This window comes from Orcinus orca, chromosome 15 (assembly GCF_937001465.1).
Source record: "Orcinus orca chromosome 15, mOrcOrc1.1, whole genome shotgun sequence".
NCBI lineage: Eukaryota > Metazoa > Chordata > Mammalia > Artiodactyla > Delphinidae > Orcinus > Orcinus orca.
The window spans coordinates 87743804-87762498 of record NC_064573.1 but is presented as its reverse complement, the minus strand read 5'-3'; the positions used below and the strand labels follow the sequence as shown (position 1 = coordinate 87762498).

General features: G+C 53.1%; 1 protein-coding gene across 5 annotated transcripts in view; it reads left to right on the top strand.

Annotated features, from left to right (window-relative positions):
• Positions 1 to 18695, top strand: part of RIMBP2 (RIMS binding protein 2) — a 262379-nt gene that overhangs the window by 7292 nt on the left and 236392 nt on the right. For 4 of the 5 annotated variants that reach the window (XM_049697906.1, XM_049697909.1, XM_033440659.2 and 1 more), the window contains exon 2: positions 10972 to 11071. The exons of the other annotated variant lie outside the window; for it this stretch is intronic. The gene's annotated coding sequence lies outside the window, so the exon portion shown is untranslated. The remainder of the gene's footprint in view (positions 1 to 10971; positions 11072 to 18695) is intronic. 5 annotated transcript variants of the gene reach the window in all.

The window sequence follows — 18695 nt, the reverse complement described above, 5'->3', positions numbered from 1 at the left end:
ATGCCGGTGAGCTTGGAGCCTGGGGCGTGGACAGGTGACAGGGGAGCCTCTGTTGACATCAAAACCACACAGACAGTCCCTCCCCAGCTCACGGCATGGGTTCTGCAAATTGAATTTGGTTTTTTTAATGACATCTTTTAAGTTTTATTTTGAAAGTAATGACTGTTCATTGTGGGAAAGTTAGAAAGTATCAAAAAAAAGAAAAGCAGGAAGAAGAAAATATTTATGACTCGCAGTTCTGTCACCCAGACACAATCATTGTTAATATTGGCATTTTTTTCCGTTTCTTTTCTCTATGAGGATTTTTATTCCATTAACTGTTTTGAATTATGTTTTTAAAACATTTTACATGATAAGGTTGGCATTCTTCCATGACATAAAAAAACTGCAAAAAACATACCTTAGAGTAGCCGCATGTACTTGCACAAGGCTGTCGATGTTTCCTCATTATTACGGACAACGGGCGGTCACCACACCCAATCTGCTGTCCTTCCGGGTAACACGCGGGGCTGGCCGTTTGGAGGCTCGTGGGCTCAGAGCAGCCACACGGGAGAGTCTCAAACTGCCTGTCAAGGTAGATTAAAACCTGGTGACCACCGACCTCACCTTCCCTCCCAAACCTGCACTGCCTCTGGAAATCTCTGGACATCAAAGTGAAGAGTGCCACCTGCCACTCAGACACCCCGTCTTGAGGATTGGGGGTCACTTTGGACTTTGGTCCCCCGACTTTGCTTGAACATAGCCGTGGCCAAATGCCCCGTGCCAGCAAGTGGCTGGTAGTAGGCGCTCAGCTGACACACAGCAGGACGGGCTGGGTGGCTTTGTCACCCCCAGGCTCTGGACAGTCCCCAAGCCCATCAGCTCTGGGTGGTGTCCCTTCTTTCCAGCTCTGGGCCATTTTTTAGGCTGAGAATTCAATAAGGGAACTTGTGTGAACAGTTCTTGAAGCTGCAGATGCAGGAATACGTGTGGCGCTGGCTGGACATCTCCGCATGCCTTCACTTTTTACATGTGCGACACTGTGGCTTCACGTGGTGGGCCTTGGTGGTAGTTTAGACCCATCGTACAGACAAGACAATCATCTAAGAGAAATGAAGGGACCCTTCCAGGGTCGCACAGCTGGGGAGGGACGGGCCAGGCTTCAAACCTGGGTCGGCCAAGCTTGGAAGCCAGTGGGTACCCACCGTGTGGCGCTGCCCTTGTGGCCCACCTTCTCCTTCCTTGAGGGAGGACGAGCAAGCTGGCCGGCACGTCTGGAAGGTGGTGGGCGCAGGGTGAGGGCATGTTGGGAGGAAGCAGGTCCAGGTCACGCAGTAGTGATCGGAAGGGCCTCAGATCTGTTCCCGGCGAGGATAAAAGCAATCAGGAGGCTCCCAGGGGGTTGCATGGTCTGCCTGTTTTCAGTAGGCTGCTCCGGCGGCTGTGTGTGGGTGGACTGCAGGACAGACATGGACAAGGAGGTGGGAGGGGCCGACACAGCCACCCGGGGGTGCGTCGTGGGGTCTCAGCTCAGGTCAGGGCACAGTAGTGACCATAGTGAGAAGAGATCAGACTTGGGATGTGAAGGGAAGAAGGGGGAACAAATCGGCGGGAAGAAATCTAGGGTACAGCTGAGGGGGGAAGAGGAAGCAGGGAGGAGAAACAGTATGGAGTTACACACGGCTCTGTTTCCAGCAATGGTTCTCAGATCTTTTAAAAACTATGGATGCCTGCTGATGAACAAAATTGGTAGGTCCACACACGGGAATACTGTTCAGCTGTGAAAAGAGTGACGTTCTGATGCCTCCCAAACCGTGGATGAACCTCGAGAACATGACGCTAAGAGAAAAGAGACAGACACAGAGGACCACCTGTTGTATGATTCCACCGGCATGAAATGTCCAGGACCGGAAATCCATAGACAGGAAGTGGATTCGTGGCGGCTCAGGGCTGGGGACTGGGGGGGATTGGGAAATGATAAAGGTGTAGGGTTTCTTTTTGAGATGACGAACATGTTCTAAAACGGATGAAAATGTCTTGAAGTGGACCGTGCTGATGATTGCATGTATCTGGGAATGGAGTAAAAACCACTGAATTGTACACTTTATTATTTTTTTTTACATCTTTATTGGAGTATAATTGCTTTACAATGGTGTGCCAGTCTCTGCTTTATAACAAAGTGAGTCAGCTATACATATACATATGTTCCCATATCTCTTCCCTCTTGCGTCTCCCTCCCTCCCACCCTCCCTATCCCACCCCTCTAGGTGGTCACAAAGCACCGAGCTGATCTCCCTGTGCTATGCGGCTGCTTCCCACCAGCTATCTATTTTACGTTTGGTAGTGTGTATATGTCCATGCCACGCTCTCACTTCATCCCAGCGTGCCCTTCCCCCTCCCCGTGTCCTCAAGCCCATGCTCTAGTAGGTCTGTGTCTTTTTTTTTTTTAATGGATGAGTTCGATGCTATGTGAGCTCTATCTCAATAAATCTGTTTTTAAAATCCTGATGCCTGTGCCGCATCCCAGAGCACCCACTCCAGGAGGGTTGAGTGGTCCCTGAAGGCAGGTCTCAAAGGCTCCGGGCACTGTGGGGCGGCTCGGGGCTCCAGGGGCTGGTCTCTTCTGGCCTGGTTCCCTGTGCAGCCGCACCCCCTGCAGGAAACCTGTTTCCTCCTCTTTCCTTGAGGGCGGGGCGGGCTCCCCTTGTCCTTTGTCCGGGGCCACTTCCTCTGGCCTTCCTTCAGGTGGTCACTGTTCGGAGGGTGCATGACCCCTCCGGGCATGGGTGTCTCCTCCTGCCCAGCCCGGCATTCCCTGGCGGGTGAGGCCTGGGTGTGCAGACGGCGTGTGTGCAGGGTCAGAGCTGTAAGCAAGGCAGCTGCACTGATGTGGGTGGCGTGTGACTCCCGAAGGTCCATGGCACCCGAGGCTGCTTTCTTGTCTGTAACTCAGCTTGTTTTAGCTCCGCTTTTTCTCAAGAGCAGGAAAGTTAATCTTATCACTGGAGGATAAATTCAGTTACTCGGTGTTTTCTCTAGCATTTCAGGATTTCACGGTTAACTTCTCTTCCGCGCGGGGAGGAGCGTACAGCTGGCTGGGGTCAGCTCTGCCATCAGGGTTGAGCCTAAGCAGAACTGGTCCAGAATATTCTTTCCCTCTTCCCTGGGGTGCAGGAGGTCCGGGGTGAAGGCCTCCATCACTCTGTCAGAATACGGTCCTGCCACATTGGGGACCATTGGTGTTTTCTGAATAATTCCACTGTTGATTATTACTATAGTAATAATCCATTATTGATTCACAGTTCCAGTTGTGATTAGCCTGTTTGGGGTCCAGTCATAACAGCGGTACTAACAATAGCTAATGCTCTAAGGCGGGAGCTGTTATTCTCCGCACCTTGAAGGTGGGGACTGAGACCAGGGAGGGGAAGCCACTTGCCCAAACTCATGTGGCCAGCGAGTGAAGCAGCCAAGGTTCACTGTGGCCCTCATGCACCAACCACCTCACCACACTGCCACTGAGGAGCGTGCTGACCTGCCCCTGCACTTCCGTCTCTCCCTACGGCACCTGCAAGGGGAGTTAGTCCCACAAATGGGACTGTCCGAAATGGCCTTCAGTAGATGGCATTGGCCGTGGTTAGTCTTGAGCCACACTGGCTGGTTCTCATCTTGGCTCTGTGATCTCCTGGCTGTGTGACCACAGGTGCGTTTCTTAACCTCTCTGTGCCTCATTTTCTCATCTCTAAAAATGGGAGAACAATGGTATCTACCTCCTCCTCAAAGGATCGAGCTAATACAGGAAAAGTGCTCAGGACCTAGTAAGCGCTCAGTAAATATTAGCTATTACCATTATTCTCATTCAGATGGGGCGTTTTGATGATTAAGTGAGTTGCATGATGTGAAGCATTCAGGACAGGGCCTGGCGTATAGTGAGGGCTCAGTACATGCTGGCTAGTATCATCACTGCTGTGATTCTTGGATTCTAAACAGACCAGGCAGTAAAATGACAATGGAATTAGTAGGATAGTATCAACAGGACAGAATCGCACCTGATATATTAACGGGGGCCTTCTCCCCGCACCCCCTGCACTGGATGGGGGTTAGTCCCTGTAAGCTTTGCACCTGCTCAACTGACTGACAGCAGAGCTGACCCCTGCACAGGCCCCCTCCCTCAGCGGTGCCCTCTACTGGCACGGGATGAAAATGTCACATTCTCCCCGCTCTCAGCAACTTGAATGTTGAAGCAGCCACGTTACATCTTGGTGACGCGCGTACTCTGCAGAAACGGCCACGTGGAGGGGAGGCTGGGCTCCCGTGTGGCTTCTTTATGAAATGCCTGCTGCCGTGTTGACCTGGGGAACAGCTCCTTTAAAGCCCGGACCCCGGCTTAGTTCACGTCACAATCAGGCTTGACGTCGGGCCCCGCAGTTCTGATCTGTTTCGAGAGCCCAGAGCAGAGGTGCCAATTGCACTGGTCCTTTGAAGTTTGTCTTGACTGTTGTCTCCTGGGCAGTGTAACCTAGATTTTTTAGTAGATTTTTCTGCAGTTTATTTATTTTCCTTTTCTTGTGAGCAGAGCTGCCTAAACTGTGTGGGAGGAAGAGACTGTGCACGGAGTGACATCCGTGTGGCCCTGCCTGGGTGGATGAGCTGTGATGGGCTCGGTCTCCCTTTGTCTATCTCCCGCATGGGGCCTTGGGGTAGATGCTTGCGTTTGGAGCCCTGCCCAGGTCTGGGCAGACAGGACATTTCTGCAGCGGGGGGAGCCCGAGCCTCCTTCCTTCTCCCCTGCACGGCGACCTGGAGGCCTGCAGAAGCAAGGGAGAGGGAGGAACGGCGGGAGCCTCAAACCCAGCAGCAAAGGCAGGAAACGCCCTCATTGATTTTTCATCAAGGAGGAGCACCTCAGAAACAAGGGTGCCCACGGGGGGTTGATCGGTGCGCCTGGCCCATGGGACAGCTGTGTCCACTCCGGGCCAACCCCACCCCCAGGATGGTCCTGTGCTCACAGTCCTGGAACAAACAAATGGGGGAAACATAACTCCTCCCTCCCCAGCAGTAAACACGCACTGGAAAACACGGGTTAGCTGCCCCAGGAGCCCTGGGTTCTGGTCTTTGTTTTGTAATGAACAGGCTGGTACCACGGTTCCAAGGTGGAGACAGTAATCTCACGCCCGTGTTTCCCCAGCTGGGGTCACGCAGGCATCCTCTCCCCACCTCGTGCACCTGTGTGTTGTGAGCTGCCGCAGTGCTTTGCTTGCCCCTTTATCCCTGGAGTGGGGTGGATGCCCCCCCGCCCCCCCGGAATGCCAGCTTCGGAATTTCTTTTTGCCCCCGGTGTTGAAGCCTATGCTATTGCTGACTTAGTATCTGTTTCAATGGACTCGTTTTCCTTTTTAAAGACATTTATGGAGGCTAAAAAGAAACAATTCTATGTGATTACCATAAATGAAATCTTCACATCATCTTAGATGAAATAAGCCTAACAATGAAAATAGTGAAGGTAAGAGACGTCTAATGTTTTCTAGAGGTTTGCTCCTGCTCGCCTAGGCTCGGCCCTTGAGGCCTACCCTGTTTTGGTAAAAAAGGTTAATAATAATAATAACAATAACTAACGCTGCGACAGCTGACAAAGGCATTCAGCTCTCCCTGGGTGCCAAGCAACGTCGTAGACACTTGGCAGGTTTTAGCTCGTTAAGTCTTCATAGCAGCCCTACAGGGTAGGTGTAGGAGGCTGAATGCATCTGTGTCCTAATCCCTGGAATTGTGACTATTGCCTTATATGGCAATAGAGTGAATATTACCTACATGGCAAAAGATGGGATTACGTTAAAAGGACCTTGAGAGGAGGAGCTTATTATCCTAGATGGTCTGGTGGCCCTGAATGCCGCCACCCGTTCAGACACAGCGGAGGAGGCCGTGTGACCCTGGGGCAGAGACTGGAGGGATGCGGCCACAAGCCAAAGAAAGCCTGGGGGCACTAGAAGCTGGAAGAAGCCAGGAAGGACCCTCCCCCCAAGCCCCGGAGACCTTGTTTTCAGACTTATGGCCTCCAGATCTGTGGGAGAATGAATTTTTGTCGTTTTAAGCCACTCAGTTTGCTGTAATTTGTTACTGCTGCCAGGGGAAACTCAGACAGTAGCCATTGCTACCATCACCATTGTGTAGACAAAGAAACTGAGACACAGAGAGGTGGAGTAGTTAGCCTGAGATCACACAGCCAGGAAGTGGCAAAGCTGGGATTTGAACTGGGGTGGATGGACCGCGGAGTCTGGGGATCTCAGACCTGCCCGAGGCCGCTCACTGCTCGTTGGTGGGCCTTCCCTGCTTTGGGAAAACTGGAGGCCGGCAGGCAGATTCATCACCGGGAGCTCATTTAGGAAGCAGGTCGAAACGTGGAAAGCGCCACACGACAGAAGACGGCTCCTGGGTGTAAAGGCTGCCTTCTGCAGGTGTGTTTGTTTGCTTTTCAGATAAGAGGCTGGAGCTCAGCCTGTCTGAAAGCCCACGCGGGGAGGGGCTTGGCCATGACCGAGGACCTGCAGAGGCGGTTTCCCCTCACCCCTGCCTCTGGCGGCTCAGCCCTCCTTCTGGCGCCTCTCGGCACCCTCGCCCGTGGTCCTGGTGCCAGGGGAGGGTCAGCATGGCCACAAGGTCCCCCACCCACTCTCCAGAGCCCCTGGGCCTTCCCGTGCCGCTCCATCCAGGAGGGGGCTCAGCTGGGGCGTTTGGGGCACAGAACAGGGATATTGTAGGAGGACTTCACTGAAGCTCTCGTCAAAACACAACCAAAGTGGAGCCGTCTCCTTCCCCAGCACGTGACAGACGCAGTGCACCCAGAGGGACGCCCTTCCCCAGCGGTCGGGCCCCAGGCCTCTGCCTCGTGCTGAGTGACCTGGGGCTGTGATTCCTCCTAGAGCTTTCTCTCCTAAGCCAACCCCTCCTCCTACCCCCGCCTCTGCACTTCCTTCACTGTTCTCTTATGGGGTGCTGTTCTGTTTTTCTTTCTTCTCCCCTAGGAATCTCCATCTACACACACACACACACACACACACACAAATACTCCTACCAGTTAGACTTGTTGAATCTTATTCAAAATGTGGAAAGTCAGCGTGAGCCCAGAGCAGGCTGCAGGCGGCAGCTTATGGCTGGAAAGTTAATCAGGGCCAGGAGAGGTCAGCCCGGTCACGTGAGCTAATGCCTCTCAGATCCCGATTACTGGGCACCTGGCGTTGCACCAGAGCCAGGCGGCAGAGCCCAGGCTGGCGCTGAGTCAGGATGGGGTCCGCCGTCCCCAAGCCTCCAGGGCTGGGCGGCGGGTGGCTCGGGGAGAGGATGCGGGATGGCAAAAGGCATGTCTGCGCTTTTTAAAAATGATGACCGTTTCAAAATGCCCTTCCTGCCTGACTCCTAAAGGTAATTTTCAAACACCGGCACTGGGCTGTCATTTTCCTATTCGCGAATCAAGGGTTCTCGGGCGGCCTGGGCAATAAGTGAAGCGCACGCGCGCTGGGCAGTGAGGGGCCCCTGCGTGGTGATGAGCGGCCACCGTAAGGGCAGATGAGCCAGGGCGCGAATGGCTGCCCCGGTGACCCGGGTTCCGACCCTGGCGCCTGCAGCAATTATTTTAGGCTTCGAGACAAACGATCCAGCCTGTGCCCGCTGAGGTGACCCAGTGACCTGCAAGCATCCCCGGGAAGATCCTGTTACCATGAACTTCTCGGGGCACCTGAAGCGAAGCAGCAGCATTTACTGAAATGAGGGAATTGCTGGAAATCCCAGTCTCATCGTCTCGGCCCAGGAGAAAAGGAGGAGAGAGAGATGCTGCTGCTGCTGTTAACATACAGAGCCAGGTCCTCTTCGACGCTCTCTGAGCTTTTAATTTTACTGAATTTCCGCAGCCCTGTTATGAATCCCGGTTTTAGGAATGGGCTGTGGATGAGGCACCAGGAATTTAAGTAACTTGTTCAAAGTCACAGAGTTTGTAACTGGGGGTGGGGCTGGGGGCAAGATTCTAATCTAGGTCATCTGATTCCAGAGCCTTCTCTCTTAAGCAATGTGCAGTGTTTCTTATTGGAAGAAATTAATAGCTGAGAAGACATTCTTTAAATGCCGGTGGGGAAAGGAAGGGCAAATACACAGTCTCTCTCTCCCTCCCTCCCTCTCCCTCTCTCTCTCTCTCTCTCTCTCTCTCTCTCTCTCTCTCTCTCACTCTCTCACACACACACACACACACACACACATACACACACATGTACACACACATGTACACACACACACACACACACCGTTTCCACCTGTTTTCTCCTCCAGCTCCTTGATTACTGGCTGTTTCATTGCTGAGTTTGGTGGGGCCAATGTTGGAATGCACCTAAAATCATTCCCAAGGGTTCAGCTATAAGTTACATTCTTCTCCCCACTCTAATGCAAATAGTCAATCCCATTCTTTTGTTAAGAAGAGCAGTTGTTTGGTTAACTGGAACTCTAGAAATTTCTCATACTGGATTATTGGCTGAAATCAGCTGGAACCAGTGCTGTCAGGGAGCTTCTCCTAGGCTGTGCTATTATTAAAGGGCGCTTTTGCCTGCAGTGCTTCTTTCTACAGCTCCCGACCCCCTTCACGTGCATGTGTGAGGGTCGAATGTACAGCCAGCAGGGCTGAGCGGCACGTGCCCGGCAGACAGTGCCGCTGGCCGGGAGCTGTGGTGGGGGAGAGGCAGGCTGCAACAGCTGCACACCTCCCTTCTTTGATTTTAAGGTCACAGAATCGGTTGTAAACCTATTTTTCCCACTGAACTTAAGGGTCCGTTATTAAAAGACATACTATTATTCGGCCCAGAGATCTTGGAGAAAAACGAATGAATTCTGCGGCTGCCCATCAGGTATGAATGATTTGGGTCCTGTTGCCTTCAGGGCCTGGAATTAGCAAAATGCGCCGATGCTCGGTACCCCTTTCAGGAACCTTGGAACCCGAGGCCCCGTGTTCTGACCCCAAGCCAACTGTGAAGTTTTCCCTTGAGTGTTCTCCACCCTCCAAAGGTGCTGTCCTTCCTCTTCGCTACTGTTACTCCTCTCTGTTCTTTGGAGCCCTTATTCCTTCAGGGGTTGTGTCATGGGCTGAGTTGTGTACCCACCCCCCCAATCCATATGTTGAAGTCCTAACCAGGACCCCCAGGACCTCAGAACATGACTCTGTTTGTTCTTTAAAGGCGATGGGGGCCTTTAAACAAGTAACTAAGTCTAAAGGAGGTCACTAGGGTGGGCCCGAATCCAAGAAGACAGGTGTCCTTATAAGAGAAAATCGGGGACACAGAGAGACACCAGAACTGTGTGCGCGCACAGAGGAAGCCCACGTGAGGACCCAGCGAGAAGGCGGCCGTCCCCACGCCAAGGAGAGAGGCCTCAGGAGAAACCAACCCTGCCCACACCTTGATCTTGGACACCCAGCTTCCTGGACTACAAGACAATGCATTTCTCCCTCCCTCGGTGGTGTTTTGCTCTAGCAGCCCAAGTGGATCAAGCCAAGATGAGCAGTTAAATGTGTGACCCAGGCAAGGCGTGGACGGAGGGGACACGACCTGCTCGGTTGGTCTACATCTTTACAACTCTATGCGGGCATCCCCGCATGGCCTGATGAAAGGCTGTACCAATGTACTGGGGGCCTAGAGCCTGGAGGCGCCTGGCTCATGCCTCTCCTTCCTGCGGGAGTGACCGTCCTGCCCACCTTCTGATCCCACCCAGGCCTAGCTCGGAGTTATTCCTTCCGTAAAACTGGCCAATGGCCTCCAGCCGTGATGATTTCCTGCCTGTCTTTTGAAATCCCACAGAAATTTCTTCTATTATTTTTTTGAATTGAAGTGTAGTTGATTTACAGTGTTGTGCTAATCTCTGCTATACAGCAAAGTGACTCAGTTATACACATACAGACATTCTTTATTTTTTATATTCTTTTCCTTTACGGTTTACCCCAGGAGACTGGATATAGTTCCCTGTGCTACACAGTGGGACCTTGTTGTCTACCTATTTTAAATGTAATAGTTTGCGTCTGCCAACCCCACACTCCCAGTCCATCCCCCTCCCTGGAGAACCCACACGATGAGGTTGGAGACGAGGCAGGGCTGGGTTGCAAGCCGCAGGCAGGACTGTGGACTGAGGTTGGAGACGAGGCAGGGCTGGGTTGCAAGCCGCAGTCAGGACTGGGCACTTGATCCTCAAGGTAAGGGGCAGCCTCTGAAGTCCTTTAAAGAAGAGGATGACACAGTCCGATGTCCATTTTCCCAAGACTGTTCTGCCTTCTCGGCAGAGCACGAACTAAAGGGAGGCGTGGCTAGAAGAAAGCCCGCTGGGCGGGCTGGTCACGTGATCCGGGGGAGCTACTGGCGGCCCGGATGAGGATCGCAGCATGAAGGAAGCGCACGGATTGCAGAGTTAGTAGGAGGCCACCTCGGCAGGACGTGTTAACTGGCTGAGTGACAGGAGCGAGCTGAGTCGGGAGTCGTGGCTTCCTCATCCGATCGGCGGGCAGGGCTGTCAGGGCTGCTCTCCTGGAGAATCTCACTCAAGGATTACGGTTCTTGCAGCATGGAATGGCCCTCTGGTCCATGGTGTCCTAGATCCATCATTCAGGATTACGCTCAGTTGCACGTTAAAGAAAATGCAGTGCCTCAAACAAGATACGGCTTTGTACTTTTGTGGCTTAAAAATGTCAGATGTGGGCAATCCAGAGCTTCCAGGTGTGTGGGCTTCCCGGAATCCCTGGGGACTCAGGGTCCTAGGTTGCTGCTCTGTCGTCTTGATGACAGTGACCCTCATCTCGATGCTCTCAGGATGGCGGCTGGAGCTCCAGCCGGTACGTCCGCATTCCAGGCAGAAAGAAGGGGAAGTGGATGGAGGGCAAGAAAAAGGGAGGGACGGTTGAAGCACCCCCTTTCGTGTGTGTTCTTGGAGACGCCATTCAGTGGCTTCTGCTTATCTCTCATTTGTCACACCTGCCAGGTGCCCAACCCAAATTGCACCAGAAGCTGGGAAATAACAGCTGATTTCCTGGGGCGTGACCGCCTGCAATACAACTGGAGTTCTGTGAGAAGGAAGAAGGGTGAGTGCATACTGGGTAGACCAGTGGTCTTCAGAACACCTGCTCTCCTCACCCAGCGTACATTTATTTTCTGGCCCTTAAGCCTCTCTGGTGATGGACCTACGAGTGGATTCTCCACACAGTCCTTGGGTTTCATTGGCGTTGAGGGTCACTGCGTTTAAAGGGAAGCATATAGGATAAACAGCCGTCACTTTTGTGGTTCACCTAATTTCACTGGATTGATCCTCTCTATCGTAGGTTGTCATTATGCTAGAATTGGCTTTGTGTGTGTGTGCGCGTGTGTGTGTACTCAGACTTTTCCCAGTTGTCTAAATTATCTTTAAGAAGAAAGTTTGGGACTTCCCTGGTGGTCCAGTGGTTAAGACTTAGCCTTCTAAAGCAAGGGGTGCAGGTTCGATGCCTGGTCAGGGAGCTAGGATCCCACATGGCTTGTGGCCAAAACACCAAAACATAGAACAGAAGCAATAGTGGAACATTCAGTAAGACTAAAAATGGTCCACATCAAAAGAATCTTAAAAAAAATAAAAAGAAAGTTCTAGGAAGTGCATTTTTTAAAATAAATTTATTTATTTATTTTGGCTGCATTGGGTCTTTGTTGCCGCGCGGGCTTTCTCTAGTTGCGGCGAGCGGGGGCTACTCTTCGTTGCGGTGCGCGGGCTTCTCATTGCGGTGGCTTCTCTTGCTGCAGAACGTGGGCTCTAGGCATGCGGGCTTCAGTAGTTGCAGCACACAGGCTCAGTAGTTGTGGCTCGCGGGCTCTAGAGCACAGGCTCAGTAGTTGTGGTGCACGGGCTTGGCTACTCCGCGGCATGTGGGATCTTCCCGGACCAGGGATCGAACCTGTGTCCCCTGCGTTGGCAGGCGGATTCTTAACCACTGCGCCACCAGGGAAATCCGGAAGCGCATTTTTAAAAGAGTGTTATCGTTGGGTGACTTCATCTTTAAGCTGCCCTCCTGGGTGGGGATGAAAAGGTGTAATTACGTGAGTCCCTTCACGATGCAGGCTTCTGTCATTGCTGATTGTTTTAAGATCGGAGGTGCAAGGAAAAGTGGACAAATGAATTTAGAGATCACCCTCTGCATTTTCTTCACATTTCTTTCATCCATTCATTCAATCAAAGTGGTACATGATGATTGCATATAAAGTCATATCACATGAAGCTCACAGGGAGAAGGGCAGTCAGATGTGTCACTTTTGAGAATGCTATAATAGAAATACGGGGGGGGGGCAGCTCGAGTCTTATAGGAGACAGTTCTGTGTTTAAATCGTGTCTTCACTACTTGCTCGTGGAGTGACCTTCCCTCTCAGTTTCCTTGTCTGTAAAATGGAGATGTTAATAGTTCCTAACCTGTAGGTGAGTGTCTATTCAATTTCACCCCATCCCATCCCCTTCTATTTAAACAAATGGTGTTAAGACCTCCTAAATCGATTCCACAATCCAATCGGTCGGTCATGCCTTGACGTTTGAACAACTCCTTTCCTGAACCTCACGTTTGGCCGTCCTGCGGCGAGATAGGGCATGGGTGGGGCTGGGATCTTGAGAGAGGAGATGGGGCCGCCCTCGGGAAGTGGGACCCACCCGGAAGGAGACCTCCAGGGTGTTTGTGAGATTTATTTCTATGCATCAGGACGGGGCGCCTTTAATGGTTTTTAATCACAATTTAATAAATAAAACAGAGAACAAAGGACTCATCAAATCGTTCTTGTTGTTAGCTGTTCAACACCCGCTGCTCAGCGCCAGTCAGTTAAGAGGCTTGGTCGTAAAGCAGCAGTGGGTGGAGGGGCAGCAGGCAGGAAGAGGCTGGAAAGGACGCGCGGCAAAGACGGGGGTTTGGGCGGCAGGTGAGAGCTGGACCTGGGTGGGTCCCGCGGCACTCGGACCGCCGCCGTGACTGCGAGTGTGTCGCCCCAATCCCCCTTGTTCAGGAACCCTCTCCCTTCCCACCTGCCCCAGGAGGCCATGGATTTAAGGCTTCCAGCTGTGAACTCGACTTATTTCCTGCTCTGTCCTGAGAACCCTGAGGCTTTCTTCCAGAAGCAGGAATAAAACCCGCCCCTCGTCTCCGGGTCTGGAGGACTCTCCCCGGAGGCTGCCTTCGCTGGCACATTCAGCTGCCCATCAGCCCAGCCAGTGCCCCATCGAATCCCTTTCTCGCCGGTGGGTGTCTGAGACGTGGCCAGCGTCCTTCTTTCTGTGCAACCATCAACAAATAAGATTCTCCTTTTCCATCGTGGCGGCATCCGGTACTGACTTCGTAGACCCCTCGAAGCACCCACAGACCACGTCCCTCCGTTAATGACAGGCTCTCACTCACCCGGGAAGCCTTTATCGGCGACCTGCCGCGCCGCAGACACAGCTGCAGCTACCTGCGGGGTGGCGGTGAATCAAGCCCCATTCACACCGGGAAGGAGCCTTTAACTTCCAGCCGATCGCTACTTAAAAATCGTTTTCGACCACGTCCGTGCGGCACACCGCACGCTTGCTGTGTTGTTTTTCTCTCCTGAGAGCTGGGGTGGGTCCCACCTAATTCAGCTTCTTAAGCAAAAGGGGCCTCCGGCAGCTGCCCTCCCCCCGGCCCCCTCCGTCCTGGCCTTTAAGGAAGGCTGGATGGGAAGCGGGAGGGAGGGAAGCATGCGGATGCCGGGGCTCTGCTCGCGGGCAGGCTCTCTGCACACGGAAGCCTGGAGCCCCATCCCCCTCGCGTCTCCAGCATCTCCGTGGCAAGCCTGCTCGGACAGCCACCTCGTTTGCACGTTGACAGAATCACAGGCCTCCTTCGGGTCCTGTGTGGAGTTGCCGAGGCACGGCAAGGATGCCACGGCGGCGTGAGCCCTGCCTCCTGGGGCGCTGTCGGCCTCTGCTTTATACTTACCCTGAGCCTGTGGGGAGGGGGCGGCAGCCGGTCTGAAGAGCTCAGCTCCGAGGAAAGCGAAGTCCGTTTACACCTTCCCGCCTTCAACAAACACACCCCTTTCATGGGGGACCGCGTGTGAGTTACAGAGCACCCATTTGGGAGGAAGTCATCCCTGTGACCCGCTTCCCCGTGGACCACGGCGTTCTTCAAGCATCTCCTAACGAGCTGTGAGGAGTCCCAGCAGTGGGGGGCGGCCCCGCCCATGCGCTCCTGCCACGTGAGGTCACATCCTCCCGGAAGGAAAACCTCAGCCTTTTTCTATCTTCCTCGGGAGTTTCCGGCGGTGGCCGTGGCGTCTGAGTCACGCGTCCGCTCTCCAGGAGGAATGTGCTCTGTCCATTCCCTAAGCGTGTCCAGGTGCCTCCTGCCAGACCTGGATGGTTTCAGGTGGTGACAGGTGCTGTGAAGACAGGGACGTGAGAGAGAGTGGCCGGCATGGGCTGGGTGAGGCCCTTAGACGGGGAGACCTGAATGGTGAGTGGGGCCCCGGGGGGGAGAGTGTTCCAGAGTGTTCTAGAATGTTCCACGTGCCCCCTGATATCAGGGCGAGCTTGGTGTGTCGGAAGAATGAGAAAACCAGTGAGGCTGGGAGGCGGGGAGAGGGGTGTGGGAGGGGATGGGTAGATCGCGTGGTACCCACCGTGGGTTCTACTGTGCGGGCAGAGCCTCAGCGAGTGCCGTGACGTGACTGATGCATTAAGGGGCTGCGTGCTTGTGCAGAGAACCCGCCGGGCAAGATGGTCAGGGGTCTGGCGTAAGTTCCAGGCAGGAATAATGGCCCCGACGAGGCTGGGAGCTGGGAACCACGTCTGGGATGGCAGCAAAGCCTGATGGGAATATGCATGATTTCACAAGATGTCTGATTACCCCTATGGCGTGTCCCTTCTTCCCTCGGTGTGAATTGGGTGGAACAGTTGATCTAACCTGCGGGCTGAGGCCGCGTGGCCCTTTGGGCTTGTTCTGTTGGGTCTCGTGGTGGCGATTTTGTAAAATCCCGCTTTTCTTCGAGTGCTACCTTGATTCATTCCTGGGTGCGTGCGGGGGGCTAATTGTTGGTCTTTATCGTGCTGTGGGGACTGTCTCTCGCTCGCTCTCTCTCTTTGAAGCACACGCCCAAAGCATGCTAGACGTTCAATAAACGTTCCCATCAATGAATGAAACTAGGCAGTTAATACATTTCTCAGTGAAGGTCCATGTGTGTTTCCACACGGGGATATGGGCAGAAAGTGGACGTCTTATGCTCTCGATGACAGGAGATTCTTAATTTTTAACCTTTTTCCTTCTTTCCATTTTGCCTAAATTATCTCGCTTTGAGAAAGCATTGCTTTTATTTCCTATTTACCTCTTTTGTCCAAGGTCCAGTCCCCTGGGAGCTTTTAGTAAAAGAAACAAACATCTGGTCAAATAAACACCAGAAAACCACATGGAACAGACACACAATAACCACCTTTTCACACATATTCTTTCTTCCTTTCATTTTCCTGTAGTTCACGAAAGAAAATTGCAAACTGAAATGTGCAGAGACTACGACACGTACGTGTGTGTGCGTGCATGATTTTTAGCGTGAAAATGATATTTTCATGTTTAAAAAGGTAAGAACATTAAGGAATTAGCGAAAAGGAAAATGCACGCTCTCTTTCCAGGGCAATTTCTCCTGGAAGCTGGTCTCGCATCACCGCATCGCCGGGGTTACAGGCATCATCTGCGTTCCAGGCTGGTGTGTGTGGATGGTTACGTGTAAATGGCATTGTGAAAGCTGTGGCCCGTCCCCGCCGCCCGTCTCCGCCGTCGCTTAGCCCCCTTCCTCCTGGGCAGCGCCTCTTCCCGCCACCATTTCCAGTTCACACCCTTCTCCTCCGAGCCACCAAAGCCATCTGGTTCCCCAGCCCCTGGCTGCCGAGGCGCCTTCGTGGGGTCCGGCCAGCTGGCAGGTGCCACTCTGGCTTGTCGAGTGGTGTTGGAAGTTGCAGCCGGGCTCCCGATAGCTCCCGACGCCCCCGCCGGTGTGCAGGCCTGTGGGCTCCAGGCCAGGGCCACTGTGCCAGCCATTTGCTTCACCGTCAACTCCTCACCTTGGCCTCAGACTCGGCCCCCTCCTGGCACAACGAGCGCGTTTAACCTCAGCAGTGACTTAAGTGCAGAGATCAGCTCATCGGTCCAGCAGAGCAATGTGACTCCGACACTCAGGGCCCTGGTGTGGATCTCCTTCCCGCGCGGGATGCAGGTGGCGATGGCCTCGTGGATCCTGTCTGTGCAACAGTTTCAGTGTCCTGGGCTCCGAACAAGCCCGCAAGAGGTGTAGAGTGTGTACTGTTCACTGCGCCGAAGAGGAGGACGAGAAGCAGAGGTGGTTCTTCACCGTCTCGAAGCGAGCGACACATGGAATTGGTGATGAACATAAAATAAGAAGCACACCTGGGCCTTGCAAGGAGGCATCCCTTGAGAGGATGCTGCCCAGGGGAGCGGCAAGGGGCCACTGCAGTCGGGGGGCTCTGAGCATCGGTCTGCAGTGGCTCCGAGGGCAGGCTGAAAGGGTTTTCCTTTATTGGGAGGAGAAGATGCTGGATGTGGGCAGTGGGATGAGGCAGCAAGATCTGGGTGCCGGTGAGCGAGTGTTTTATCCCTGGCCGGGCTGTCCCCAGCAGGGCTGTGCCGGCAGGACCTGGGGGAAGGCAGCCCCCGAACCGGCATTTTGTTCTGCTTGATCTGTGGGCACAGATTTTCCGTGATCTGTCGCTGACACCAATCCAAGGGATGCAATTCTCAGAGCGAAGTTTCGGGGGAGAGCTGTGACGGTTCATGGGAGGCGTCCGGAACTCAGTGAGGGGGGAAGGAGAGGGGAGGAGGCCTGGGGAGGTTGCAGGGCTGAGGAGAGGCCAGGCTGTGTGGAGGAAGGTCCCTCCCGCTTCCATGCAAGGCCAAGGGCGCCTGGACAGCGCGGCACTGGGGGCATGCGGGAGCCTCTGAACACAGGCACGGAGGTGAGGACCAGTGTGCCTCCGCCAGGGAGCTCAGCTCAGCCGGGAGGCACTCTGCTGGCGGGGATGAGGGCGGAGGGAGGGGACTGGGGGTGGTTGTCCCCGTACAGAAGCCAGAAGCGCCCATGGTCCCTGCCCGGCCAGATCCACCTAGTGAGAAGCGTGGGGCAAGACGTTTGTCCTTCTTTCTACCACTGTTTGGGCACCACCTGGGTGGTGTTTCAGGGAGGCTTGGGTTCCAGCCCTGGCTCTGCCGCTTAGAGTTTGTGTCTTTGGACCAATGACCTATTCTTCTGGAACTTTGCTTCTTATCTATCAAATCTCTAAAATGGGTATAATAATCTCGATCTATGAAAACGGGTGAATGAGAACATTATGTAAAAATCCTACCACACGCCCATCGACACGTGAAGGGAGAAACAACATGTGGTCCATCCACACAGTGGAGCATTTCTCAGCCATAAAGAGGAGGGAAGCACTGCCACGTGCCACGGATGAAACGTGGAACTGCTGTCTGAGTGAAAGAAGCCAGGCGCAGAAGGCCGCGCTCCACGAGCCCGTTTACACGGGGCGCCCGCTCCCCCAAAGGACACAGACAGGTGGCCGGTAGGCACGTGGGAAGATGCCCAGCATCCCCGACCGTCAGAGAAACGCGCGTCAGAGCTACAGTGACGCGCCACCTCGCACCGGTCAGAACGGCCATCGTTAAAACGTCTACAAGTAACAACTGCTGGAGAAGGTGTGGAGAGAAGGGAACCTCCTACACGCTTGCTGGGAAGGTAAGTTGGTGCAGCCACTGTGGAGAACAGTATGGAGGCTCCTCAAAAAAGTAAAAATAGAGTTGCCATATGATCCAGCAGTCCCACTCCTAGGCTAGGCATATACCTGGACAAAACTGTAATTCAGAACGATACATGCACCTCTGTGTTTATAGCAGCGCCATTCACAATAGCCAGGACATGGAAGCAACCTAAATGTCCATCGACAGATGATGGATAAAGACGATGTGGTACATACATACAACAGAATACTACTCAGCCATAAAAAAGAACAAAATAAGGCCATCTGCAGCAACATGGATGCAACTAGAGATGATCTTACTAAGTGAAGTAAGTCAGACAGAGAAAGACAAATACCATGTGATATCACCTATATGTGGAATCTAAAATATGACGCAAATGAACCTGTCTATTAAACAGAAACAGACTCACAGACGTAGAGATCAGACTTGTGATGGCTGAGGGAGAGGGGGTGAGAGAGGGATTGGGAGTTTGGGCTTAGCAGATGCAAACTATTGTACATAGAGTGGATAAACAACAAGGCCCTACCGTATATAGCACAGGAAACTATATCCAGTCTCCTGGGATAAGCCATAAAGGAAAAGAAAATAAAACAAGAATGTCTGTATGTGTATAACTGAGTCACTTTGCTGTACAGCAGAAATCAGCACAACACTGTAAATCAACTATACTTCAATTAAAAAAATGAATGAAATGTCTAGAATTGGCAAATCCATAGGGACAGAATTCAGATGAGTGGATGTCAGGGGCTGGGGGAGAGGGAACAGGGCATGGCTGCTCGTGGGGGTGGGGCTTCTGTTGGGGGTGACGGAAAACTTTTGGAAATAGATGGTGGTGATGTTTGTGTGCCACGTTATGAATGGACTTAATGTCACCATGTTGCACAATTTCAAGTGGTTAAAATGGTGAATGTCATGCTGTGTGTATTTT